Genomic DNA, 15,641 nt, shown 5'->3' with positions numbered 1-15,641 from the left:
CGATATAATTACCTGTCTTAAACTGACGTTAAATCCAATGTTATAGTATTGCTAATCCATACAGGTGTTATATCCTACGTTAATCTATGGCATATCGCACGTTTCTTGCTATTGAACACTAAGAAGAATATCCGGTCCTTATAAAGGATCAAACATGAGTGGATTGTACCCTGCACAAACTGTGTGGTTGACTCAACAATAATAAATTGTTTATGCTCATAATAAAAGGTTAGCTGAATATTGAATATGTTGAAAATTATTCACTCAGGTTAGTCAGAAAAGGGTGTGGTCCTCGTTACTACATTGCTTATATATAAGTAAGTTTTATTACTATACGAATATATTGAATTTAAATTCAAACAATTTTATGTGAAGCGTAAAATATTGGAACATTAACCTATATCACTGATAGCAGAAGCCAATAGTTCTTGTCACTGAGCCAAGTTGAAGGCAGCCTAGGCATTGTGATCGAACCCTTTGTTCGGTCAAAACTGCTACGAAGTTTCTTTGTCCCAAGAATTGAAATGAAATAGGGGTTTTAAAGTCCTACTGTTCTGCTCCGACTGGGCTAATGAAGACGTGCATACAGTTTGCTATGAGAGAAATTGTACTCGGACAGCGGCGCTTTGGCTTACTCCTATATCGAATTCCAGCTTCCAGCTGCCAAGGGTTCTTTTACGTGCACGCCGATGTGTACACGGGACCTCGACTTTACGTCCCATCCCAACGACTGTGTGTTGTTCTTTGCCAGGCCTTCGGTCCTGCTCCACTGACAACGGAGGACTACGCCGGAAAATCCAGATGAACTGTCTCGACCCACACCGGGATCGAACGTGAAACATCCAGGTTATTGAGCAAACGTCTTACTCACTGAAACACCATGGCTCCTAGAAAAGTTAATACTAATTTATAACATGGTGTTGAACCACAAACTAATCTACTCGGTTGAGTTATTTAAATGCAGTGACAGAACGTCAGTGTGTGTATTCATGTTTTTATAACTGTTGAATTGTAGGAGTAAAATTGGCCCACTTTAAGTATACACTACACTGACTATAGACCTAATAGCAACACTGTATACTATTCAAGTAAATTATATACGATATATAGATAATATGTAAATATTGTATGTGTTCATTGTGTGTTTATGTGACATCGTGAGAAACCTATTCTTTTTGTGTGTTTTTATTTTCTCACATAACTTAAAATTATTCTTTTTTTTTGCGATATATGGAATATAGCACCGGCTTTAGGCTGTACTGATAAAACTAGAAGATCTCCCCATATAGATAAACACTCTTCGTGAAATACTGTTTCTAGTTTAGAATACATTTTCGGTTGATATTAAAAGTGTTTTTTCTAATGTTTTCCTGGTGTTTCTTGGTAAACATTTAAAAATGATTAAAGAAGTATAACATACATTTAAGTACAAATCGTATCTATAACCATATGAATGTTACAATGCCAAATTCCCCTACATAATTAGTGTTCAAAATACAGTCTATAAGAGTATTATACAATTTGACTTGTGTTTATATACTGAATTATTTTTGAAATTATGCCCTAGAAATGAACTGACCGGAGATTTATCATGTTACTTTTCTGCAGTGTGTTACTGGTTCTTTTAGATGCAAACTGACGAGTACACGGTGGACCTAGTACATGTATGTTTTTGTTTTTTGTCCGATCAGAGCGACTATGCACATTTTCATTGTCAGGCCCGTTTTCCTGCACCATGCAAGGAGAACACGAGCTGGGAATTCCGAGGTTCTGTCTCGGTCAACATTGGCGGGATCGATGATAAGTGAGTGATGACCATAATCACTGCTCCACTGTGGCTCCCGAAACATAAAAAATAACATAAAATTTGTTATTTTTGAAATTTATTGAGATATTAAAAAATATTAATTTGTGGACTGACTTACATATGTATAAAACCTCGAGTCGATTTTTATTCGCTTCCAAAGACCCAAGTCATTGGGTTAAATATTCACATTGGCAGACGTTTTGCGGCCTTTGTGTGCACACTCTTCTAGTCAGAGATAAAAGCAAGATATAAAACACAAAATGGATGTTTAGAAGGTTACAAAAATAAAAACCGGAAGCAAGATGTAAGATGAACTAAACGGTTTTATTCATGCCTGGTGTGGTCTTCAGAAATCGAGATATTTCGAATTGCAATCGATATACCTTAACGAAGGTTCTAAGTAAACTCTGGCTTTCTTTTTTTTTATAAATAAAAATATAATGTACACGATAAAGGCGCGCCATGATTGGATAACTTTGGAGAGAGAGAGAGAAATGGGGTTTAACGTCCACTCGACACAAACTAGGTCATTTCAGGACTAACATATGGTTCAATTTTATTTCCATAATTCGCTTGCGGGTAGGGGTCTTTAGCAGTGGGAGGAAACCGGAGGACCCGGAGAAAACCCACGAGGTTGGACAGCCGACCCTACTCCTTGTCACGTAGTGCTAACCACTAAGCAATCCAACCCCCTTGGATAACTTTGGACTTAATACACAAAAATCAACCCATAAATAACGATGACTTACGCGCAAAAAGTTTGTAAGATAGGTTGGCAGACAACGAATCATACCCCAGCAGCTAAAGTGTCCGAGGTAAAAAAAAAAAGAAAATGATTCATATTGTATATTATCAAGAATAATTGCTAAGCACTCATCAGAATTGTTAAAATTCGACAGGATTCGTCGTTAGACCAGTCATAATAATGCATATTAATCGTATGACAGGAACGGTCACGCGATTTTAACAAGAAAATAAGGGTCATAACTCTATAAGATGTCCATATCACCCCCCCCCCCACCCCGGCAACCTTTTCAACAAATACCCCTATTCACAAGGGCGAATATAAATTATTCAAATAATTAAATATCTTCTGAAAACTTGAAAGAATATAGATTAGAGACGACAAGGGTTAAGATGATGTTTCATATTTCAAGAGTAGGCTTACCTTAATATTCCAATTAATATGCTCAGAAGTTTACACTTAAGGTACAGTCAACCCCTAGAAAGTAAAGTAGAATGATTCAATGTTAAGTCGACATTTTGAGATTTCAATTGGCTATTAATACACATAGGGGTTTATAACAGATTCTTAACTTAATAAAGATGCAAAAAAAATCTAGATAACAAACCTCCTTAAAAAGTAACACAGACAAAAAACCTGAAACAGATCTAGCTTGTTAGTGTTGAGACGAATTATCTTTCTTCTTCTCACGAACTAGATCGTCGTATGGCTATCTTAATTGAAAGGGGATACCTTTCATGTTGCATTAAGGACTAATATAAAAAAGGCTGCACAAATGTCTACCGTTTCCGTTGAGGCGCCTTATTAAATTGTGCCGATTGAAGGATAGGTTATAGCTCCGTGTTTATTATACAAATGTTATAGATTAGAAATATTAATGCACCTTGAAATAAATCAAATTTAAAACAACCCATATCGCCCACGGGGTTTCAAAACACATGGAGGGTTAATTAGTATCTAAATTTGTCTTGGGTAAGACTTTTTTTTGTACATAAACGAAACGAAATTGGATTTTTAACTTCCTCCTTTTCTGCCCCATGTAGCGTTTATATACCCACTGAGCCACCGCGTTTTCCCCGATATATTGATTACAAATACACAAATTCACTACTCTTCGAAACGCCGCACAAAAAATAAAAATAAATAATGCTTTAAAGTTTTTTTTTCCCTATAATACCGGCAATAATGTAAGTGTGGTTCAGTCAACTTTCTGCAACAGTGCCAGGCGCAACAGGTACAATAGTTTATCTATCTAACAGCCACAATTTGCAGACATTATATATCGTTAAACAATCTTCTTCATTTAAAATACAATTTGTACACAAGGTAATTAGGTTACAAACTAAAAAGATATTAAAAGTGATACCGCTATGAATCGTGAACCGAGTAAGTATCAAGTGGAGCATAGCATGTGTAATCTATAGTGCAATATACACAACCTGTAATCAGGGAAACACACCTTTTCATACTTAATTGTGATAACTCATATCATGCTGAGTTTTAAAAGAAAACTTACAAAGATTTGGGGTCATTTAATCGGGAAATCGAAAACTTCGTCAGATGCGACTCACGAAAAAAATGTATAATTGACGATGCACAATGAAACACAAAATGGGACTACAGGTATATGGATGATTTTACCAGAGAGTGGCATTGTTGACATTTGTACACTGTCAATGACAAAATATTATCTGTTATTCATATTCATTTAGAGAATCCGAAAAGCAATACGTAGCTATCAGATAGTTATTGGGAGCGAGAGAGGAAGGAAGTGAAAAAGAGAAGAGGGCTTTATATGATATCATGTTCCTGTGTTCCTTGTAATAAATATATGATCACTTCATCTTTAACTCTACGATCGTCTTGTTCCGTCCTTATCAAAATACACAGTGAACAATACAGCAATACCAATATATATTCCCAGTTATAACGCACCACGCCTATATGTACAAAATATGGGTACTTCTCTATAATAATCTATAGTTCTATTAGACGTTGAAGAAGCCAGTTGCTGGTCAAGATAACGAACAGATACTAAATAACAAGTTTATTGACATTTTGACAGATTGTCAAGAATAATGACTTCCACACGCTAGCCACATATTAAATACGTCTACATACAATCTATACTCTGACGGCCATCATTCTCCTATCAACAATTTACGATACAAAAATAGTAAAACTGTTACTAACAAACAACAAAACATCAAAAAATACGAAAACAAAACTAGAAAGAACAAACAATTAATACAAGAGCGTAGTATTATATCCTTACCAAACTAATAAAAGAAGAAGGGTCTGTCAATGGACAGTTTCTAGTCGTTCAGATGAATCGAAAAACCCAGGCCAGTACTTGACAGTAGGAATTCATTTGCTGTCCGGGAATGCCCATCGTCATTAGCCCGTTTGAAGCGGAAAAGTAAGAAATGAAACGAGGTTTAAAACGTCCTACTGTTCTGCTCCGACTGGGCTAATGAAAATGGGAATGCGCCATACAGTGTGCTATGAGGGAAATTTCGCCTGGACAGCGGCACTACGGCCTACTCTTATATCGAATTCCAACTGCCAAGGGATCTTATACGTGCACATCAATGTGCACATGGGACCTCGGGTTTTTGTACCATCCGAACGACTAGACAGCTGTCCAATGACAGACTCTCCTTCCAGCACGATTGACAAGGGGAAACCACTCCTGAAAATCCCGATGAACTTTCTCGGCCAGAAAAGTAGGGCGTTAAACCTCATTTCATTCATTCATTCATTCATTAAGAAATATGTTGGCGTCAATCAATACTGGCAGAGGTAGACATAATTTTTTTCAGACAAAAGTTTCAATCGTGTAGGTCCATTCCCCACGGCAAGAAATACAATTGTTTAAATACCATGCTACTGTATAAGACTGGCTGCCCCGAGGAAAATAACAGTTTATATTTCCAGACAAACAAAGGTACCAGACTCCACACATCTGGGAATATTTACTGAGTCACATTTAGCTTGGAACATTCAAAATGGTTTATCCAAATTCCTTCAATCTTAATGGCTTAGAAACCGTATGAAGATATGTCTTTATCTTCCATCAGTATTACGTAAAATACGAAGATAAACCAAAATGTCAAACTGAGTAGAAATCACGGCGAACAACTGATTATATGAAAAGAAGCATAAAAGCCATTTAAAATATTTGTAATAGACGTCGGGGTTGGATATCATTTTTTTTTAAATATTTGTTTTCACTGAAATATATTGGTAGAAAAACATAACAGGTGTTTTATAAAGGGTGGTTATATTTATTATGCAATATAATTGTTGACAATTTGAATAAAACTTATATTTTAAATGTTTGTTTTTCCCATAGTAGCAACTCGATAAGCTTTAATATAAATGATGTTCATTGAGGGGTAAACTTATGATAGTTGATGAAAGGATGCATGTATTTCATTAGCAGCTGTTGAGTATACCGTTATCAATACCCAAAATAAAACAACAACATCAAGCTACCTGTATTATCTAACTGAATCACATCTACATTAAAGGGACAATAACACTCTTGCTGGCTTGACAGCCCCAGAAAATAAAAAAATAGCCTTATTCTAAGTACTAGATGTGTTAGTGTCCTACCTGTTGTGTAAATTATCCATTAAATCCTATTTTACTTGTCCAGAGATTTCGAAAATATTTTTAAATCGAAGTTTCATTTGAAAAGGTTTACGTTAGACGTTAAGATGAAATTTGTATCGTCAATTAATTGAAATATTCTAAAATAGTACAATTTGTTGATCAGAATAAAGATTGGGACATATTATTCAGTTACAACAAGAGTGGTATTGAGCCTTTAAAGGGATGTTAAGCCTGGTCGAATGCACGATCTTCTCGATTATGTTTTTAACTTTACTAAAAACTTTTGGGTTCTCATGGACCTACTAATCATCGTCAATAACCGAAAAGAGCTGTTTGTCAACATCGTCCAAACATATTGCAAAAAGTGACCGAAAAGGAAAGTTAAAAATTATAAATCTACACACCATATTCACAAGTTAAATAATGGATAAGTGAAATGGACCAAAATCGCTTTTGACGGTTCCTGGTGATTAGTAGGACCGGGTTACCAGGGATCAGTCGTTATAATATAATTTATATCTTCTGGTTCTGGTGGAACACTGACTGTGTTGTCTGTCAATTATCACATGATAGCAAGAATGTAAGAAATGAATTATCTCTCAGTCTTATCTTATTCAATGTCGGTAACATACGATAATAAAATGATAAAATCGAATTACTGCTGAATCTTATAATCCAAAAAGAAAGATAATAAGGAAATGTAAGTCTTGTGTGTACGAAACTATGGCTCGAAAACTAAAAATGACAGTAGGTGGAGTGGTTCTGTTGTTCAGACTGAGCTTATGCGGTGTTCCTTTAAAGTATATGTGTACCTGTATAGAACCATAACACCATATGTTTTTAATGCAAGTTATACACGATCTGGTTTTTGTGAATGGCAGTGCGTAATGCTGAACATTCCTTTCCGGTAAACCACATGAGGAAAAAATAAACATGGTATGAAACATGATGTGGTTTAGTTCAATGAAAGGAAAATAATTCTAGGTTGCTAATGACTTGATACTTGTTGTGAATACCGACGAAACATATGCTCAGAAAAAATAATACGTAGGTAGATGATGGAGAATGGGGAGAGAGTACCATTAGACCTATCAATCAATATAAACAAATGGAGAATTCTTGCCTACTCAGAAAATGGGAAATCATTTCAAAACTATTCCATGTGAAAGAAGAATTATTTAGATAATATTCTTCCGCACTAAAGTCAGGGTTCTAAACCAAAATGGCTATTGAACTTTTATTAGTTCCACATATTACTGTTCCCATTCACCACTACAATAAACCATTTTGGCAAAGAAATAATGTTCATATTCTACAATTTAAGACATCCTTGCTTAGAGCTCTTGTCTATGCAAGATATAGCCTATAACGTATTTAGCTATAAAACAGTATAACGTACCCGGTATTTGATAGACATTTAGCAATTGGGCATATTAGCACAAGGTACAATTTTATGGGTACACAATTACTAAATTATATAATTGTGTGTCCATAAGACTGTACGTTATGTTTATATTTGACGTGAAAATATTAAATTTTCAACGTTTACAGTGTAAATTACAGTTCTAGGCTATCACACAAATGTTATAAATATAGCATAAACCATACGTTCCTTGACAATGGTTATAAATTCTAATCAACTTAAATTGAATTTAGCTTTCAACATCTTAATGTGAACAATGCATATAGGCCTAGTATCGTTATACTCACCAGCACAAACAAAGATTCAATATTCAAGTTGTTCAGTTTTGTGTAGGGTATCCATTTATGAAAGCTTACGTCAAAATATATTTGTGACGTCACTCCATAATTAGGACTTGATTAGCCCTTTAATATGGTTGTGTTTTCGCTCCATTATTAATCTACCTTTGGACGTCATACAAGGGTTACTGTTACCACCCTACTTCTTATACAATACTACAAATAAATTAATAATCCAAGAAAATATTCTCAAAGTTTTTCTCTTGGGTCTTGGGTTGGGTGCTTTTTTATAAAGTACATTAAGAGTACTTCATTGCTGAATAGTGTCCTTAACACAATGTTAATTAATTTATATTCTTATTCATTCTATTGTGATTTCTAAACGGGGGTAAGAGAGAGAAGCCACCAAATATACATCATTTATCATATACATATTTTATTTTGCAAGGTACCGCTAAAAGCATTTCAATATTGAATATTGTACTTACTCTAAAAGAAAGGAAATTATATTTTATTCGTACTATTGTGATTTCTTAACGAGAAAAGGGAGATTGGATATGTTTAATGAACGGAAGCCACGATACGTACATCAATTATCATGTTGTCTATACAAAAAAAAGTCAACGAACTTAGCCACGTGAATGTGTTATATTGAGATCATGATAAATAGAAGATAAGTATCCGAATTATCTACATGTCACTCGTTAACTCAACAAATCTAATCATTAACGACAATTTACTTCACTTGAAATGCCAAAAGAGTTTTCAGCTAATTATATCTAGTTGGACAGTAGGAACATGTGTTCAGTATAGCCTATGGTCAATTAAACCATATATAAACACGACTGCTGTGTTTTGGTCTTATTAAAATTGTCTCTGGGCCACACAGCGAGAATTAAATAATAATAAAAAAAGAGAGATCGGAGAGAGAATGGTGTAACTTTGATTCATAAATAAACGTTTAACGTCAGTGTGCCACGATGACAAGCACAGAATCTGTCCAAAACTCATATTTGCCGTGCTTAAGGGTTTGAATTCGGGTCTTAATTATGGCGAAAAAATCGACAAATTTTTAAATCGCATAAAATGGTCGACACGTATGCCATTCCAGTACACGTGCTTATTCCTAATGGTGAATCGAAGAAATGTGTGTTTATTTTTTATATTCTTTTACGTTGTCGGTTAAGTTATATTGGTTAAAAGTGAATAATAGTTCGATTGAAGGAAGGCAGAAAGTTAATATCTTTCCTTTTAGAAAATAATATTTGGTGAAATCCAATTATTGTGCTTCTATAATTTAATCAAAACATGTGTGGTCTTTTTATACGAGCTTGAGAATTGAATAAACTTATAAATGCCATTAATAAGACATTAATAAAACTCACAAATTATTTCGCTAATCTAACGAAATACCCTCTAATCTAGAATTTCTGAAAAAAAATTACACCAATAACATGTGTAAGTAATTTGTTTGAAGAAAATTGAGTTTATCACTGTAGGGATTTGAATTCCGTAAATTCTGATTGCATTTTTTTGGTTTGAGATAGAATAAAGTGCATTAACGGTCGCCGATTTGTTCGGTTTTTATGATAACACGGCCTTTATGTCAAGTGCTCAAGTAATAAAAAGTAATAAAGGGGAAAATGCCTCATTTTTGAATACATTAAAAAATAGACTTGGAAATATATTCATAGTGGAATTATTAGAGTACCAGTTCTATGATGCTTCAACCAACGGCTTATGAAATCCGGGGCCAAACTTCATTTACCTATAGCTGTGATGGTTTCCGTGCACAAGGCAGGGTATAGCTATGATATTCTAAAACATTTGATACCTCCTCTCTGTTAGGATTTCACATAGCTATGACATAATATATTGTAGTTAGAGAAAACAATACCCACACACAATCAACTCATGGGTTTGCCAATGCCAGGAACTCCAATTTCGACCTACAAAGTTCTTAATATAATTTTGTCAAGATAAACGTTACAATCCATAAGTGAATAAAGGGTGATATTCATCTTGTTAAATTATTTCAAGAGACAACCTTGATTTAGTTTGTATTAAATAGATATATCGAATTAGATTCACATTAACACAAAGTGATCGGTAATGAAGCATGGCGACAAAGGTGAGATTGAATAGCAGATAATATTAGTGTCTCTTCAAATACATATATACGTACTCACCGCTGTTATTATATATATATATATAATGATCGCTTGTTGATTCTACCCATAACTGATGTTAAAGGCTGGATCAGTTTCCAAAATGGATTGTTGGGTGGGCATGAGCCAAGAACTATTGCTTCAGGTGTCCGAGAATCAAACCGTCGGTTTGACACGGTTGTCGTCTTTATAAAAATATACGCCTGTTGAATCCAGATATAGGTATTCAGTCGGTGAATAATAGCTGTATTAATAGCTGTGTCGGATCCAGGTAGGGAGTTCTAGGAGACCGGGAGCCCCTTAAAGAACGATATAAAAAACTTTCTCGTATGGTAGTCCCGAAATGATTTAGTTTGTGTCGAGTGAACTTTTCTCTCACATTGCAATGAACCATACGTTTTCAAACAACTTAAACCCGCCAGTCTTTATCTGGAAATGGAGACCGATGTCCCAAGCTTGTATTATGCGGTGTCTGGATAAAACCAGACTTTTTTTATAAAAATAATGTGTAGGTGAAATTTACCTTTCGTTATCAAGTACGGCACATGGGTCATTCATTGTAGAGGCCCCTAAAAGAACGGGGGTCGATTATCAGGTCACCCAACGGAAAAATTGACCCAAAATCTTACAAAGGTTACGTGTCCGGATAAGGAATTTTGACGTTCACGTCCAAACATCTCAATATTTTGAGCTGATATATTGAGACAAGGTAAATACACAATTCCTCTATATTTTGGCGCTTAAATTTCATACGTACTAAGACTTTTATTTTTGAGACTCTGTTCAAATCGGGATAGTCCCTTTAAACCCCTTATGTCTCTTTAATAAATAAACAATATCTATTTGATCTGTTTACAAATATTGTTAATGTCTGTAACTATATAATATATATATCCAATCTTTATATTTGATCTGTTTACAAATATTGTTAATAGAATAAATTGATAGGATTATATTGTGTTTATTTTTATGGTATTTGGGGCTTAAACTTGATAAAATGCCAGATAGTTATCATGGTCCATTGGCAACAGGGTGAGATAATTGTTTAACCTCCTCATATGAATCAACCTTACACCATAACATTCATCTGTAACTACTGACAAAATTCATATCACAGACCCATATTATCAATATGTAGCAGTAGCAATGGTGTTATTAATTTATAAAAACTAACCATGGCCAATCTTTGAACAGTATATTATGATCATCTACAAACTTCCACATTTGTTAAGTACGTTTGAAAAATTGGTTAAACATGTCTAAAAAAAACAACCTAAAACGTTTGCTTAAACATACATTATGCAAGAGCTAAATCTGCCTATTGCAGGTCTTTCTTTAGGACTGTAATGTTATCTTAATTATTAATTAGACATTTATTAAAATGACACGACCATAATCCACTCTCGATGACATCTGCTGCTTCCGATTTTCATAGATTTGAATACGATCTGCCGTTCAACATTGATGATTAACCGCGAAAATGACACGACCATAATCCACTCTCGATGACATCTGCTGCTTCCGATTTTCATAGATTTGAATACGATCTGCCGTTCAACATTGATGATTAACCGCGAAAATGGATAATCGAGACTTTGTTTATTATCGCCACAACGGCAACATGACAATCGAGGCTACAATGTCATTAAAATTGGTATTTCTTGACTTAGAGTGAAGTAATTTGACTGAAATTATTTAACTATTATAGCGAGAACTGTCAGCTCTTTATATAATCTTACATAATGTATCTTTAATTAAGTGATGACATAGAGGGATAAGCACTGGGCATTCTTCAAGAAGATTGTTGTGTAAATACCGGAGTTTAAAAACTATCAGGATTTCTAAATTAATATGAATATTCAACAATTATTATGATTATAAGTTGATTTATGACGACAAATTATTCTGGACTACGTAGACTTGTTGTCCCTTTGATACTAGGGACATACAAATCATAACTTGTGCCAAAAACAAAGTCTAAAAGTTCAATTTCGAGGAGTAAGATCATTAAAATTTATGGCTAGAAAGATACAGGGGTGATCCCACCTAGGTATAAATATCATCTTGACGAGGAGGTCAATAGATTATGATGACTGGAGTTTTGACAAGTAGCTTATAACAAGGGTCTTGTGGTATGAATCTTGATGTAACTGAATGATTCTCATGAAATTGGGGGTTGGGGGGGGGGGGGTGACACGTGTGTTGTATGAATCTTGATGTAACTGATTGATACCTGGGAAATTGGGGGGAGGGGGGCTGTGCTTTAGATCATAAGGTGTCATTGGATCAAATAGCTTGTAGCTTGGTTTCGATCCCACTCGGAAAGACTCCAAGAGTAAGCGAATTATTGAGATAAACATCCACCATATTTTAGTCATGAAATAACCAAGGCTGAGTTTAGTGGGCATTATAGTCCATTAGTTTAGTGACCCCACCCGTATTATAACAAATCACTGTTCATCTTCTATTTAAGATCTCAGATTAAAATGTGTTTACAAAGTGATTTACAACTATCAATATAAACAATGTGTGGTCTAGAGTGTCATGGGGTCTTGTCATTTTATCGTTACAGTCAAGATTGTAACATTCATCTGTTACCACTGCCAAAATATCCAGATCGCCAATACACTCCTTCATTGTTTTGTTTTTTTTAAATGGGTAGATCAGGTAGGCATTATTGTAATAACAAATAAATCAAAATAATTTAGAAGCTGTAATTTTGAGCAAAATGTTTTGGAATTTCCCAGTTTAGTTCTTTATACCGAGTAGTAACGCATAAAAAATAGTCTATTTCACGGAAGAGACATTAACTACATCTATTGGATTTAAAGATGTGTAAAGTTCAAGCTTATTGTATATTAATAAACACATATGATAACCTGTCATGACAAGAGGAAGTGCCACCTGTATTTGACTTGAGTTCATATGAATATTATACATGATAATGATGGTGACCTTAATGGTATGTCCGTAAACAACACTATTATGCATAGCCTTTAAGTCGTCCAGCGTTGATATTTTTATCCGAAGGGTCTGTTGCTAGAATCGACGAAGTACGCTCCAACACGCTATGCATAAGTTAGGCATAAGTTAGACTAACCTTGTGCATGAGTTCCGCATAAGTCAAGAACGCTAAAAATTCGCTGGGCATATGCTTGTATAAGTTATGTTCACGTTTGGGATAAGTTATATATTCGTTCAGCGCGTTAGAAGTACGTTATATATGCGCCCAAAAAGAGCGTCCTCTTGATTTTTAAACTCAGCTTCAGCGTATGCCAGCGTGTTGGATAATCATTTCATACGTCGGAATAAGTTGTCTAAAACGTTATAGTGTGACAGGCCCATAACGGATGAACACCAATTTAATCGTTTACTCATACACTATTTGATCAAATATCCTTATTAATATAATACGTTATTATTTATTCCTAATTGAACTGACAAAACGAAGGTGTTTACAGGGGTATAGCAAAGGGCATAAAAGGGGATGACAATGGAATATGAGTTCATAGATAAAATATAATAGAACTCATTTAATAAATAACAAAATATTATGAACGGTATTTCCCTAAATAACATGATATCAAGACACCAAAAGAAATTGAGAGGAAATCAAGCATTACCAAATAATCAACAGCTTTCAGTAAATATCTCCGTAAATATGATATTAAAATCCAAGTGGAATATTAAGATTTGGGTATAGATAGCCTAAGGGGGCAAGAAGTTAACTAAACAACACAGCAACAATAGTAACAATAGTATACTATACAGTGACTGACACCCGTCCAATTCAACGTATGAATACCTGTAAAATTATCAACAGTCGGAATTTTACTACTATTTTACTACCTCAAGTCAAAAGGATCCCCTTAAAGCTTTATAGTAGACACTTACACCGAGTTTATCCCCATATAGTCAGTAATATATACGGCGTTATCATATTATATAGATATATTTGATAGTCGTTTTACTTACCTTAATAACAATAGATGACCTTTCTATCATATCATTGATGTGTTAGAAATAAAATACTCCACATATTTACTTACTAGTATTGTATATAACATTCTTTGTATACTTGAAATAGTTTGACTTTTATATACAACATCTACATTTTCACTTTTACTATTTGATGCAACATATGGTAAAAGTTATTTGACATTCTTTAAAACAAAGCAAGATTTTGGTCACGCATGTGAGTCACATTGTTACTGGTTTAAAATTTGCACACATTTAACTACTATTTCCCAGCGTAAATTAAAAACATATTTGAATTACAAAAAAATGTTTGTATTAACGACTGGTAGTTTGAGTCGATATTTTACACCCGTTCATCTTTAGTGATCCGTTCAAAGTACTAACAAGGATGTGATACTTTCAAAGTGACTTTTAACAGTTTCTTTGTATATTCATAGCAACTGTACAATATATCTTTAGTCATAAACCCCGAACATTAACATCCTTAACGTAATTTGTATCTTACAAAATCACTGTGACATTAAAAAACACACCGTTACATTATTGTCACATACATGGTCTACTAACTACTTATATAAGACCAGAAGCTTAACCCCCAAACTGTAGCAATGGCGGATACATGTGGCGGGTCTACACGGGCTATATCAACTAAATTTGTATTCAAAATTCACAAATATCTTTGCCGATTTTAAACTATCGTCGAATCCGAATTTACCTGTTAGTACAGTGACGAGTGTCGTTAGCGAGGATAGGTTGGCTTTCTGGAACACCATATACCACTGTTCAATGAATTGTTTTATTGTACTACTTACACGTTCAATAAACAATAACTAAATGTTAACCTAATTTCTATCTGTAGAAAGATCAAGTTGACGATTTGATGACTCAATAGATGTGGAGAAGGGGTGGAGGATGGTGGTGGGGTGGAATGATTCTGGTTGCTGACCACGCCTGAACATAGATCCGCACTTCTGTAACAAAACAACCCTGTTAGCCATCATTATTAACTTGGTGATTTATATAGTAGCTTAGTACTGTGACTTAAAATATCTTGTTATTTATCGTGTCTGGGGAGATGACCCAACATATATACATGTACTATCCTACGTGAAGTGTGATATAGCAACTCACTTTTTAATTAATACCTATACAGTAGTCTAATGCAATCTGCCAACCTCCCTTATCTTGGTGATATACTATCTAGCTTTGTGTTATTTTATCCTCTAATCTGTAAAGTTATGGGTTGTTATAGATATGTCATGTTCCTACAGTTAAATATTCAAATGGACTCTCTCCTCTCGCTGTCTCTAAACTATCCAACACGTATCCATGGACTCGACACAAAGTAGGTCATTTCGGGACTAACATAATATATGGTTTAATTTTATTTCAATAATTCGCTTGCGCGTAGGGGTCTTTAGCAGTGGGAGGAAACCAGAGTACCCGGAGAAAACCCACGAGGTTGGACAGGCGACCCTACTCCTTGTCACCTACAACCGGGGATTCGAAACCTCGCCAGTTGACTCCATGACAGGCCTTATGATACAGCACGCGCGTGCTAACCATTCGGCCATCCACCCCCCCCCCCATCGAATACATCAACTATTAGATTATGTTTTGTTCT

General features: G+C 34.7%; 1 protein-coding gene across 8 annotated transcripts in view; it reads right to left on the bottom strand.

Moving 5' to 3' along the window:
- The window catches only part of LOC126819275 (uncharacterized), a 59,494-nt gene that overhangs the window by 34,482 nt on the left and 9,371 nt on the right, over positions 1 to 15,641 (bottom strand). For 2 of the 8 annotated variants that reach the window (XM_050547232.2, XM_050547229.2), the window contains exon 2: positions 2,976 to 3,029. The exons of 1 other annotated variant lie outside the window; for it this stretch is intronic. The gene's annotated coding sequence lies outside the window, so the exon portion shown is untranslated. Of the gene's footprint in view, positions 1 to 12; positions 217 to 2,975; positions 3,030 to 5,434; positions 5,457 to 7,880; positions 7,900 to 10,060; positions 10,203 to 14,014; positions 14,424 to 15,641 lie in introns of those variants that run through there. 5 more of the 8 variants (XM_050547230.2, XM_050547231.2, XM_050547235.2 and 2 more) reach the window with 5 other exon arrangements.

The sequence above is a fragment of the Patella vulgata genome, chromosome 4 (assembly GCF_932274485.2).
Source record: "Patella vulgata chromosome 4, xgPatVulg1.2, whole genome shotgun sequence".
Lineage (NCBI taxonomy): Eukaryota > Metazoa > Mollusca > Gastropoda > Patellidae > Patella > Patella vulgata.
The sequence above is the reverse complement of the archived record's forward strand: the minus strand, read 5'-3'. Positions and strand labels throughout refer to the sequence as shown.